We start from the raw sequence: 13514 nt of genomic DNA on the forward strand, positions 1-13514 counted from the left end.
AAGGGATCTTGAACATTAAAAATTGTCTACTGCAGAACTAGAAAGATGAGACTGAAGTTTATTCATTAAAATGTTTCACACGCGCTAGCATAATATTTAGTAAGATGTCACAACTCAGATGACATTTATTTGGGGAAACTTGTGGTAGACACTGGATAGTAAATTTTTTTTCTTTTCCTTTTTTTGCACTTCGTGTATTCCATACATTTACTTTCTTAAACTTAGATATGTACATTTTGGTCAGGGTGTTGGGAGATGGGCTATACACAGAAAAACATAATCTGCAAAGTGGGAAGAATGAAGCAAATGTGAAAGAACAGAGAGCCTCAAACTGATAGAGAGGCTTCCCAAATTCAGCCACTTTCCTTGATGCTCCTACATCCTTTTAATAATTTCCACCATTTTACTTAACCCTCTGTATACAGGCGACTGTCCCTTTTATCTCATGAAGTCTTAACTGAGACATGATTTCCCCCCAAAAGTGATCAATCTAGATTTTGTTAACTTCTGGTAAAATGCATGTCATTATTGTGTCATGCAAAATCACCTGATACTTAATTCTACAATTGTTTGGTATTTTGTTGACTTGATTACTTGAGAGTGTTAGTAGAAAATAGTATGTGTAGATGTTTCTGAATCATAAGTGAAAACTAATGAGGCAGTATTTTTTAATGGAAATTTAATTTTTAAGGGTCTGTTTGTTTCAAATTGTTTAAGGAAGCATAAACCATGGGGCAGAAACAGCCATAGTTGCTGCCAATCCAACAGTCTGGCTGCTTCCTCTTCTATGAAACTCACTTGGAATGCCCAAGAATTGTTCTCACACATCTCTATAGTAAATTTTCTTCTGTATGGTGAAAAACCAATCTCCTAGATGTAAGAGTGAATGCTAATCAAGTGTGCCATAAATAGCACCAGTCATCTGTCAGCCCTGCTAAGAGATCCCTAATCAGACCAGAGGTCATAGTTTAGAAAATACATCAGTAATCTAAATGCAAAAATCACTGCTTCAAGGAGTGTAAAGCAAACTCCAATCCGATCCAGGCAGTTTACATCCAATTCATTTATATATGAATTATTCTCAAAGAGAGTAGTATACATTTTTTAAAAGTTTTGGGGAGAGGCAGTTCTAAACATCCTAGTAATTGGAAGGGATGAGAAATAATATGCGAGATACCAAAGAGTGACTGGCAAAAACCATGAGAGAAGTTTAGATCCATAACCTTCTGGCAAAGTGTCACATCAGTGTTTCTGTCTGTATATATAGAACAGAGAGGAGAGTTGACTCTGGGGAGAACCAAAGCATCTCAGTATCTAAGCTGGCCTATGGGAAGCCTGTTGTAGAATGGGCTCAGCATTGGGTCCTAAAAGACATTCTGATACCTTTAATGTTTTAACTTGTCAAATGGAAAGTTTGGTCTTAGGAGATGAACAATAACATTGACTTGGTGAAACTGCAAATGCATTGCACAAAGTCAAGTTGAAGGAATCACTCATCACAATTCAATCAGAAAGCCATAAAGGAAATAGATTCAACCAGTAAACGACTTTATTTAATACATGCTGAAGCAAAAAAATCACTTTGATAATTATTAAATTAAAAAAAATACAGATACGAAATGGTAGTGGCATTATGCTTCCAACATGAAAAAGCAATGTGTTCTAAAAAATGAAGATGCTAATAATGTTATTACAGTGATAGCACCCCCAAGATTTGTTTTTTGGTTTTCTTTGTTTGTTTGTTTTTGGTGTGTGTGTGGGGTTACCATGTTATATTGTCCCTGAAACTTATTATACAGTTACTAATAGTGAAACTTATACTCTTAAATTTTAAAAGTTTAAAATAAAAATACTGAATATTTCATTTTTATTCACATGATGACTTCTTTCTTGACTTATTTTCGTGTACCGTCAGTATAATAATAAACTATTTTACAGCTTTTATATTGAGGGAAATGTACTAATGACAGCAACAAGTGTTTCAGCCATTTATTTAATTCTATTTTATTTATTTTTTATTGAAGTATAGTTGATTTACAATGTTGTGTTAATTTCTGCTGTACAACAAAGTGACTCAGTATACACATATACACATTTTTTAAAATTTTCTTTTCCATTATGGTTTATCCCAGAAGATTGGATATAGTTCCCTGTGCTATACAGTAGGACCTTGTTGTTTATCCATTCTACATATAATAGTTTGCATCTGCTAACCCCAAACTCCCAGTCCATCTTCTCCCTCCTCACCTCCCCTTTGGCAACCACAAGTCTGTTCTCTATGTCTGTGAGTCTCTTTCTGTTTTGTAGATAGGTTCATTTGTGTTATATTTTAGATTCCACATATACATTGTATCAAATGGTGTTTGTTTTTCTCTTTCCGGCTTACTTCACTTAGTATGATAAACTCCAGTTGTATACATGTTGCTGCAAATGGCATTATTTTGTTCTTTTTTATGGCTGAGGAGTATTCCATTTTATATATGTACCACATCTTCTTTATCCATTCATCTGTCGATGGACATTTAGGCTGTTTCCATGTCTTGGCTATTGTGAACAGTGCTGCTATGGGCATAGAGGTGCATGCATCTTTTTGAATTATAGATTTGTCTGTATGTATGCCCAGAAGTGGGATTGCTGGATCATATGGTAATTCTGTTTTTAGTTTTCTGAGGAACCTCCATACTGTTTTCCGTAGTGGCTACACCAACTTACATTCCCAACAACAGTGTAGCAGGGTTCCCTGTTCTCCACACCCTCCCCAGCATTTGTTATTTGTAGAGATTTTAATGATGGATATTCTGACTGGTGTGAGGTGCTACCTCACTGTAGTGTTGATTTGCATTTCTCTAAGAATCAGTGATGTTGAGCATCTTTTCACATGCCTACTGGCCATCTGTATGTCTTCTTTGGAGAAATGTCTATTTAGGTCTTCTGCCCATTTTTCAATTGGCTTGTTTGTTATTTTTGTTGTTGAGTTGTATGAGCTGTTTTGGAGATTAATCCCTTGTCCGTCGCATCGTTTGCAAATATTTTCTCCCATTCTGTAAGCTGTCTATTTGTTTTGTTTATGATTTCCTTTGCTGTGCAAAAGCTTGTAAGTTTGATTAGGTCCCATTTGTTTGTTTTTGTTTTTATTTCTATTGCCTTATGACACTGACCTAAGAAAACATTGGTAAGGTTTATGTCACAGAATGTTTTGCCTATGCTCTCTTCTGGGAGTTTTATGGTGTCATGTCTAATGTTTAAGTTTTTAAGCCATTTTGAATCTACTTTTGTGCATGGTGTGAGGGTGTGTTCTAACTTCACTGATTTACATGCAGCTGTCCAACTTTCTCAGCACCACTTGCTGAAGAGACTTTTTCACATCTTTATATTTTTGCCTACTTTGTCAAAGATTAATTGCCTGTAGGTGTCTGGATTTATATCTGGTCTCTCCTGTTCCATTGATACGTATGTCTGTTTTTGTAGCAATACCACACGGTTTTGATTACTGTAGCTTTGTAGTATTGTCTGAAGTCTCAAAGGGTTATGCCTCCTGCTTTGTTTTTTTCCCTCAGGATTTCAGCCATTTATTTTAAAGTAAAGATGATCTTTACTTTAAAATAAATACATTACTATTTACCATTTTGTAATAGTAATGATTTGGGGCCATGGTTAGTTTCAGAGACAAATAGCCAACCAAATAAATAAACAAACAAAACAGCAATTGAAAATGATTGATATATGAAATAAACATATTTTATAAGTTAATATATACACATATATAAGAAACATATTAAACTTATTTGCTGACAGGTGTTGGAGAGTCTTACCACATTTGTTCTGTATTACAGTAAGAATAGGGGTGTTTTTGAGTATTGGTGATTTAATCAAGTTAGCAATTTTGCCACGAATTTTGAAATCTTACAGCATGATGAAATTCATAGTCATAAGCATATTTTTCCATTCATGTCAAGTACGTATCGGTCATTTTGCCATATTTTTCTGTCGTGGCCTTTTATTGATTTATTGGTTAAATTGAGCATTTGTGACTTGCTTTTTTATCATTATCCTATAATATCATAATTCTTAGATTATTCTAATATGGATACATATTTAATTCAAGTTTACACATAAATTTATATAATATTTGCATCCCCAAAGTTAAAAATGAAGTCAGATTACAATCAATCAGATTTTAATGGCTAATTGCTCACTGGGGTCAGGGTAGAGAATTGTAGCATAAAAATTTATGTAGTAACATTCTGTTTTCATGAAATCTAATAAGAAAATAAAATATTGGAAAAGTTCTATATAAACTGGCTTATTTATCTTGGTTTTGACCTTCACTTTTCTGCTCCCCTTGGGGAGTCCAACCCAAAAAATAATTCACTAACTACTACATAAATATATAAATGGGAAAATCATTGTCATGAAAGTACCTGTCTAAACGAAATGTACAGGTGATGACTGGAAGAAAAAAGAGCAGGTGAAAAATCACTTGCTTCTAAACTGAGAATTTTTATCAAGCATTCAGCTAGGTCTATTATTTCTTTGTCATTGCAAAGAAGCTTTGCTGGTATGTTTTTATGAGATGAGAATAAGGACATAGGCCCAATCAGGAACTTGATTATTTCATGTACTTCAGAATACTCAAACTGAGTGTCATTTTTTGAAAATCTATATTTCAAATATAAGTAATTTCCATGCTTATTTTATTTAAAACACCAGTACTGCCATTTCTTATTCCTGTGATTTTTCAAAGTAAATCGGGTTCATTGATACCTACTACAAGGTTACCCCAAGGGCTAATGCCATGGGAATGTATACTGTGAGTAAATTACTGAGAGATTCATATAGTGTTTCAATATGTTCGTGATAGTTCTGGCTTTATACTGAACCTGGATGTGTAGAACGTTGATTGTTATAGCAAGGCTTATAGTCAAACATAGTGTTAATGAGATTGATGCAGTACTTGAATTGAAGCAATGAAAAAGATGGAAGCATTTAAATACTTCATATCACTAAAAATCACAAAGTCATGTAATATGTGAAACATATAATTATTTTTAATTTAATTTAATTCAGATTGCCTTCCAAATCAGAGTGGGTATAGTAGTGAAGATTCAGAAAGTCCAGTCCTTTAGAGTCACTAGTCCTAGAAGTTAAAACTGTTTCAAGTGATGAGTGCCTTGAAATAGTTATTTAACGAGATGAAGGCTTAAAGCTCATCAAAACTTAGAGACTACTGATTCTTAAGCTTGAAGGTATCATCTACCTAATCTGACAGCAATTGTGCTACTGGTTTTATGTAGATATTAGGTCTTTTGACTGAATCACTTTTTAAAATAATTTTATAATACAGCTGATATGTCTAAGTCACTGATAATAAGACATATGGAAAAATCAATGTAAATACCTTTTATTATATTTAGTGTTCTTTTCTTAAAGGTCCAAAAGCACTTTTACATTTATAACTAAAATATGTATGTATATAAATGCAAGTATTATAGATAGTGAAAAGAATAACCAAAATAATGAAGACGGTAGTGTATTAAATGTAATTTAGAGATAGAAATATCAGTGTTGATTTCAAAGCATAGATTGTACCACAAAGTAAGAATCAGCAAATTTTGAAAAAATATTTTAAATCTACTATAAGCATTTTTATTTTAAATCTATAAGCATAATGAATTCTAGGAACCTATACAAAGACAGCAGTTATGAGGTCTTTGTTGTTACCTCTGACTTTACCAAGTTATAAACCTGTCCTTTCATTTAAATAACTCTTTGGATATCTATAAAAATTTTGGCTATGGGAACAAAGTAAGATGAGTAAGCTTTTTTCACTGGAAAGAATGGCCTAGAATATTGGGGGAGGGGTGGTGATGACTATTCTGCATCTTATAAAGTTAGATATTTGTGCAGGCAGCTTAAATATCCCCACTTCTCTCAGTCGCTGTGGTGGCAGCCCTGAGCCTGCTGTGGAAAACAATTACTATTCTTGCCAGTTAACTGCTCTCTCTGTCTGTGTACCAACCGTGGAAGATATCTGCCCCAAACAAAAATCTCTGGCTGTTGCCTGGTGAGAAGACAGTTATAAACAGCTGCTTTTCAGATAGGTACAGTATAGTCATGTGCATCAGCCAGTGCCAATGTATCTGCATAGTGTAGTACCACAGAGACAGTGGTTATCTGCCAGGAGGGAGGGGTTAGGGAAAGGAGTCATTAGAGAGGGAAACAAATGACTAGGGCAGCAAAATTAAAACATCCCTCTTCTCCTTTTGACCTTTTAGCACCCTCTGTTTCCTCCTTCCAACTTTCATGTTTTTCCCTTCATAAAAATAGAATAGTCTAGAATGTGATAGATAGCATCATTTTTATCAACAGACTTTTTTTTTTTTGCACTGTAACAGATTCAATTCAGTTATCAAGCAGCATAATTCCTTCTCTTTCTTAATATCTTTAACACCAGTTAAAGCAGTTGAGAAATTGGTGGAACACTTCCAACTTCACAGATATTCTATGCTACCAAGAGTCCCATGACTTACACAAGGTAGCTTGATATACTAAGAAGTAGGGAGTTTTTCAAACATGAAACGAAACAAGAAAAAAGAGAGGAGAGTCAGTAAGGGGTGATAATATCATCACCAATAAGTATATAAGCATGAATGTCATTTTGATCTGATGAGAAAGGATACATACACAAAGGTTAGTATGTATATTTCTAAAGGTTGTAGATAAAAAGTGACCCAAAATGGAGAATTAATGTGTATGTGTGCATATATATTTTGTGAAAAGCCATTTTTATATTATTATTCTTATAATTTTTCATTAAACAAAAAAATATATCTGTACCTAAAAAGCTTATCATCTGTAAACTTTCTAAGGTATGTTTGTGGTTTAAGCTGAAATCCATAGTAGATGTGAACATAGGAAGACATTCAAGAAAACATTCTCAAAAACAAAGTAGAATTTCAGTGCAGGTTCATTGACTTATGATTTTTCCACTCTCATTTGTCCTTCTTTGTTCAGTAAATTTTTTTGAAATTCAACTATGTTCCCAACCCATCCTAAGGTTAAGTACTATGTGAACATGCATACATGGAAAAGTAATTATAATAATACGAGCTAATATTTAATGAGTGGGTCATGTTCATTAATTCATTTACCTTTTGTTATAACCATATGCAAAAGGTACTATTATTATCCCCATTTGTAGATGAAAAAAAGTGAATCCTGGAGTCACAGTAAGGTTATATCACTTGATAGAAGTCATTCCTTCATTCAAAAATATTTACTGACCATTAGCTATATGTCAGATCTTATTTAGATACGTTAAATATAGTAATAAACAAAAAAAATCCCTGACTTTGCAAATTCTATATTGTGGCAGTATGATGTCTGTCCTCAACAACCAAGACAGAAACTTAAAGCTAAAAGTGAAAATGAAAGGATGGAAAATATTCCAAGCAAACAGTAACCAAAAGAAAGCAAGGGTAGCCATACTTATATCGATCCAAAAACCGTCAAAAGAGACAAAGGGCGTTATCTGATGATAAAAGGGTAAATTTGCCAAGGAGATATAACAATTTTATATCCACCCACATCAGAGTACACAAATATATGCAGCCAATTTTGGCAGAACTGAAGGGGGAAATAGCAATAACATGATAATAGGAGATAGCAATACTCTACTTCCAATAATGGGTAGAACATCTAGGCAGAAAATCAGCAAGGAAACAGAGGACTTGAACAACACTATGGACAAAATGAACCTAAAAGAAATATATAGGACATTCCAACCAACAGCAGCAGAATACACATTAATTCTCAGGTACATACAGAACATTCTTCAGGATAGAACATATACATGTTATTTCCCACAACAAGGCTTAACAAGTTTAAGAAGATTGAAATCATACCAAGTATATTTTCTGACCACAATGGAATGAAACTAGAAATTAATGGCAGGAGAAAAACTGGACAATTCACATAGATGTTGATATTAAGCAGTACACTCTTAAACAGCAAATGGGTCAAAGAAGAATTCCAAAGGAAAATCGGAAAATATCTTAAACAAAAACAAAACATACTAAAATGAATGGGATACAACAGAAGCTGTATGAAGAAAGAATTTTATAGTGATAAATTCCTACATCAAAAAAAAAAAAAAAAAGAACAGAACTCAAATAATCTAACTTTTACCTCAAGGAACTAGAAGAACAAATTAAGCCCACAGTAGCAGAAGGAAGGAAATAGAGCAGAAATAAACAAGATAATAGAAAAACAATAGAAAAAAAAACAAAACTAAGAGTTGTTTTTGTAAGATCAACGAAATTGGTAAACCTTTAGCTAGATTAAGAAAAAAGACTCAAATAAAACAGAAAACATCACAACTGATGCCACAGAAATTAAAAGGATCATAAGAGACGACTATAAACAATTACATGCCAGCAAATTGCATAACCTAGAAGAAATGGATAAATTCCTAGAAACATAAATCTACGGAGACTGAATCATGAAGAAATAGCAAATCTGAACAGACCTTTAACTAATAAATTACATGCTACAACATGGGTGAACCTTGAGGACATTATGCTAAATGAAATAAACCAGTCAGAGACAGACAATATTGCATGATTCCACTTATATGAAGTATCTCTAAAGCAGTCAGACTCATAGAATCAGAAAGTATAAATGTGATTGTCTGGGGGTAAGACAAGGGGGTGGAAATAGAGAGCTGCTGTTCAATGGGTATAGAGGTTTTGTCATGCAAGGTGAAAAAGGTTTAGAGATCTACTGTACAACATTGTGCTTATACTTAACAATGCTGTACTGGCCACTTCAAAATTAGTTAATAGGGTTGATGCCCTGTTATGTGTTTTTCACCATAATAAAAATCAACCTCCACAATTTTCCTATATTGGTAAATATGCCTGGGTAAGATTCTTTTAATATGCAAATTAAATTAAATTCTAACATTATATATTCATGTCCCCCCTACACTTAATAAGACTTCAGAGTAAAGATATGAAAAAATATATTAACCAAACTTCAGTTGAGGATGAAAAAAACAAGGTGAATTTACTTCTCACCATAAAATTAGTATTACTCTTTATAAAGGAAATCAGAACATTAGATCGAACTTTGGTAATTATTACATAGTGACTTTCCAACTTGTTCCCCAGTAGAACTATTTTACATTCACCCTCTGCAGAGAATTCCATTTCAGAAAACAAATTTAAGTAGCGTTCCTCTCCTTGAAGAACAGGGCTTGGGAAAGGTCAAGTTTATATGTTAAAGCCTTTCCTTCTTTACCTGCTCCAAAGACCCCACAAAGTATTGTTTAAAAACGGCTATTGTAAACATAATAATGTCATGTAAACATAATAATGATATAAATAATAGTTGTAAAATATTGAGAATTTGTTATGGGCCAACTTTTGTGATAAGCAATCTATATATCTTGCCTAAATCAATCCTTATAATAATCTTATGAAGGAGAGATTATTATTTTTGTCATATTATAGATGAAAAACCAGAATCATTAAGTAAATGGAAAAGTTACCTACCTCATGAGGTGCAGAACCAAATATGACCTCAGTCAGCCCCATGGAATCTAGCTTACTATTTTAACTACTGCTCTATTGCCGGGCAGAAAGCTTCAGTGATTAATACAGCTCCACAACTGAATTTTCTGTACCGAATGATGTTTTCATTGCAAGTATTGATCAGATGGATTGAAAACTTTGCCTAATTTTCACTGTTTTGGTTCCTGTAGACATTTTACTTAAAAGTAGTGGTAAGTCATTATCTTTGCTACAGTTAGAGAGGTCATATTCAGAAGAAGAGTCTGGAGACTAACTTAAATTGCATTTTCTATGTATTTTTAAGTTTGTTTTTTTTTAACAGCTTCTGCTTCTGTTATATTTGTTAAAATCAGCCTCTGAATTTAGTGTTCTGATCTTTAAGATCTTAATTGCTTGAGTACCCTGAGAATGTTTTTTAGTACATCTCCTTTTTCTTTGCAATCACCTATGCTGCTGTCTTAGCTCAGGCTTCTGTAACAAATTATTATAGACTGGGTGGCTTAAATAGCAAATATTTCTTTTGCACAGCTCTGGAGTCTGGAAATCAGAGATAAGGTTGCATTCTGGTGAGGGCCCGTTTACTGGTTTGTGGATGGCTGTCTTCTTGCTATGTTCTTATGTGGCAGAGAACAGAGAGAGAAAGCAAGCTCTCTTGTTTCTTAAGAGATCACAAATCCCATCCTAAGGCCCATGACATAACTAACCCCCAAAGGCTGTACCTCCTAATACCATCCCATGGGGGTTGGGGTGTCAACATAAGAATTTGGGGAGGGGGCATAAACATGGAGTCCATACAACTATTTTCTGAAGTAAGAAAAAAAAGTGATTGAGGGGAGAGAATTCCTTACAAGTAATCTTTAAAATTAAAAGTAGAACTGAAATGCATACATAGCAAGCTTATTTGTCTGCAATTGTTTGGCCTCCCATGAAGCTTACTCATGAATTGCCACTTTCTTAAGAATTAAGAAGAAAATGAAGGACTGAATTTCCCTGAGAAAATAAAGTAGTATGAGGAGAAATAAAACTATTTTTTTTAAATAAAGTAAAACTAAAAATAATCCATCATGCTCTGGCAGGTAATCAATTGTTATTAATACCATCATTATAGATCTGTGAAAAATGTGTTTCATTTGGGGCTGTCTGGGCATAATAGTACGGTTGACCCTTGAACAATGCAGGGGTTAATCCACGTACAATTTATAGTCGACCCTCTGTATCCAGGCTTCCTCTGCATCCCTGAATTCAATCAACCACAGAATGTATAATGTATTTACTATTGAAAAATATCCAAGTATAAGTGGACCTGCATAGTTTAAACCCATGTTGTTCAAGAGTCAACTTTATATGTATTTAGGATGACCATCCACACCTCCTAATGTAGTTTTTTTTTTAAGATTAGCTATTCTCTTGAAGAAATATGAATGACGGAGCAGTCTACTTTTGATGAGAACTAAGGTGCAATGTGGGAAAAATCAAATGAGTGGTGTGTGTTAGGAATTAAGTCTAGTGTGGGAGCTACACAACCAAGGAAGGATCTTAAGAAAGAACATTATAAGAAAATATACTTCAGTTATATCAGACTTGTCAAAATAAATTCCGTTAAGGCCCAAATATGTGCATACTCATTGATTCAAGTGCTGTGTAGATCATTTAAGGTTTTTTGGTTGCAAACCATGGAAACCAGTTCTGGTTGTAAACAATAATACTATTATTTGGAGAAATATCAGATGAATATTCAGGAAAGTTGTATATTAACGATTGTAACTGAAACAATATAGAAACCAGAGTAGTTCTGGGAATGTGGACTGTGAAAAATGGTTCCCTATCTCTTTTCCTTCTTTAATTCCTGCTCAAGAATTAAAGCCCCTGGAGAGAGAGAGTTTTATTTGCTTGGTTTGGATAACACGCCTGCACCACCCTAGCAAGGGCTGTTGGAAGGAGGAAAGTATCTGATTTACAATTTCACTAAGAAGGTACACAATGAGAAAGAAGCTCCCAAAGTTGGATTTTATAAAGAGTGGAGAGGGGATACTGGAGAGACCAAAATTAAATGTCCACTTCACAGTGTCTTTCACAACTAAAGTGAAATCTTCAGATAATAGCCTGTGAGCACACCACTATCTACCTCATCTTTTAAGATGTCAATTAGAAAAACAGTATAGGGAAGAGGTTTTAGTTTTGATCTTGTGGTTTTTATTGCTCTGTAACAAATTAGCACAAACTTATAGTTTAGAACATTACAAATTTATTACCTTACAGTTCTGTAGGTCAGGAATCCAATACAGTCTCCTGATGAAAGTGTAGGTAGGGCTACCTTCCTTTTGGAGGCTCTAGGGCAGAATCCATTTTCTTATCTTTACCAGCATCTAGAGACCTCCAGCATTGCTTGGCTCATGGCATTGTTCTTTCATCTTCAAAGCCATCAAGCTCTCATCTCTCTGACCATTATTCCATAGTCCTGTATCCCTCTCACCACAGCCAGGTAAGGTTCTCCACTTTTAACAATTCATGATTAGATTCATAATCCAGCACAGTCTTCCCATTGCAAGGTCCTTAATCTTCAGCCTCTAGAAGCCCAGTTCCCTACGCACTGTGGCACGGAGTCACCTAAGGTCCTTAATCTTAATCACATCTTTAAAGTCCCCTTTGTCTTATAAGGTAATTTATTCATTCACAGGGTCCTGGGATTAGGAAATGTACATCTTTAGAGAGCTGTTATGCCACCTACCACAGAGCCTATTTTATGCTTGGAAAGGCATACCTTTGGGAGATTCAGGATTTATAATCTCTGTCTGCATGAATTTTTTCTCTTCGATTATTCCCTTTATTACTACTGTTTTTTATTTTTTCTCTAATTTTTTAGGAAAATTCTGGGAGGTTAGAATGAATAAAATTCTTTTGGAAATATGTTGTCCATGATAAAAGTGTACTTTTAATAAATTACACAAGAGTACAAGAAATAACTGTTCTTGGCTACTCTTCTAGCTGTGGTGAGCACAGTACATACACAAGGTCTTGATAAAACATAGTGCTTGATTAGACAGTGACATAGTTGAGAGAAAGTACTCAACTCCCCTCTATTGGTTACTGGGAGCTAAAGACCAGCATGACTATGTGGTTTTGCTTCGGAAAGTTACCTTTGCATTTATCAGGAATAATCCTTTATGTAAAATAAATCATTGCATAAGACTGTTTGGAACCAAAGAGAAACTGCAGGTGGGAAAAGAGCTGATTTGTATGAAATCTCTTTCCTGCTGTGGAACCCGAGCATGGAAATCTGATTAATTTAAGAAAATGACATCAGCAGGGCTTTAAGCTATAAAAGTTCTTTCAGATGAAGAGGTCAGTCTGCCCTGGAATTAAAAGTCATAATCTGGGGCTGGATAAGAACTGTAGGCTTTTAACTCCTTTAGCCAAAGCTGATAGTTTTACAATTTCCAAATAGTTGCCTGTTGTGGTAAAGTTGCCTGGTGTTTGCTGATTAGCAGTAGGTTATTGCAGATTGCTAATTTTGCACAACAGAAAGGAAATTTTGAAATACAGTAATGGTCCTTTTCATATTTCAAGACAGCCTGGTGTGAGGTGTAGTAGTTTTCAGAAAACCCAGTGAAGATCTTGTTCTATTTATATTCTGGTTCAAAACCAAATTCTCTGCATGAAAAAAGAAATTTAAAAATTCTTATCACAGCAGTCTTGTTTGTGCTTTTAACGAATCAGTACATTGTAGCACTCTTTTGCTCAGCTTAGATTTTTTTCTCTTGACATATTTAGGGTAATGTTTTGAACAGCCAAGCTTTATATTCCATTGTTTTTCTTGTCTCTGATAATAATCAATTTTTGACACTGGAAGTCAGAGGAAGTCAGATGAAAGCCAACTGAATTTGTTGGATCAACTGCATTAGCAGTGCATAATACACAGACACACACGTGCGCACATATATA

At 34.3% G+C, this 13514-nt stretch overlaps 1 protein-coding gene across 1 annotated transcript in view; it reads left to right on the plus strand.

Annotated features, from left to right (window-relative positions):
• LRP1B (LDL receptor related protein 1B) overlaps positions 1-13514 on the plus strand; it is a 1432692-nt gene that overhangs the window by 371321 nt on the left and 1047857 nt on the right. The window lies entirely within an intron of this gene.

The sequence above is a fragment of the Tursiops truncatus genome, chromosome 7 (genome assembly GCF_011762595.2).
Source record: "Tursiops truncatus isolate mTurTru1 chromosome 7, mTurTru1.mat.Y, whole genome shotgun sequence".
NCBI classification, from domain to species: domain Eukaryota; kingdom Metazoa; phylum Chordata; class Mammalia; order Artiodactyla; family Delphinidae; genus Tursiops; species Tursiops truncatus.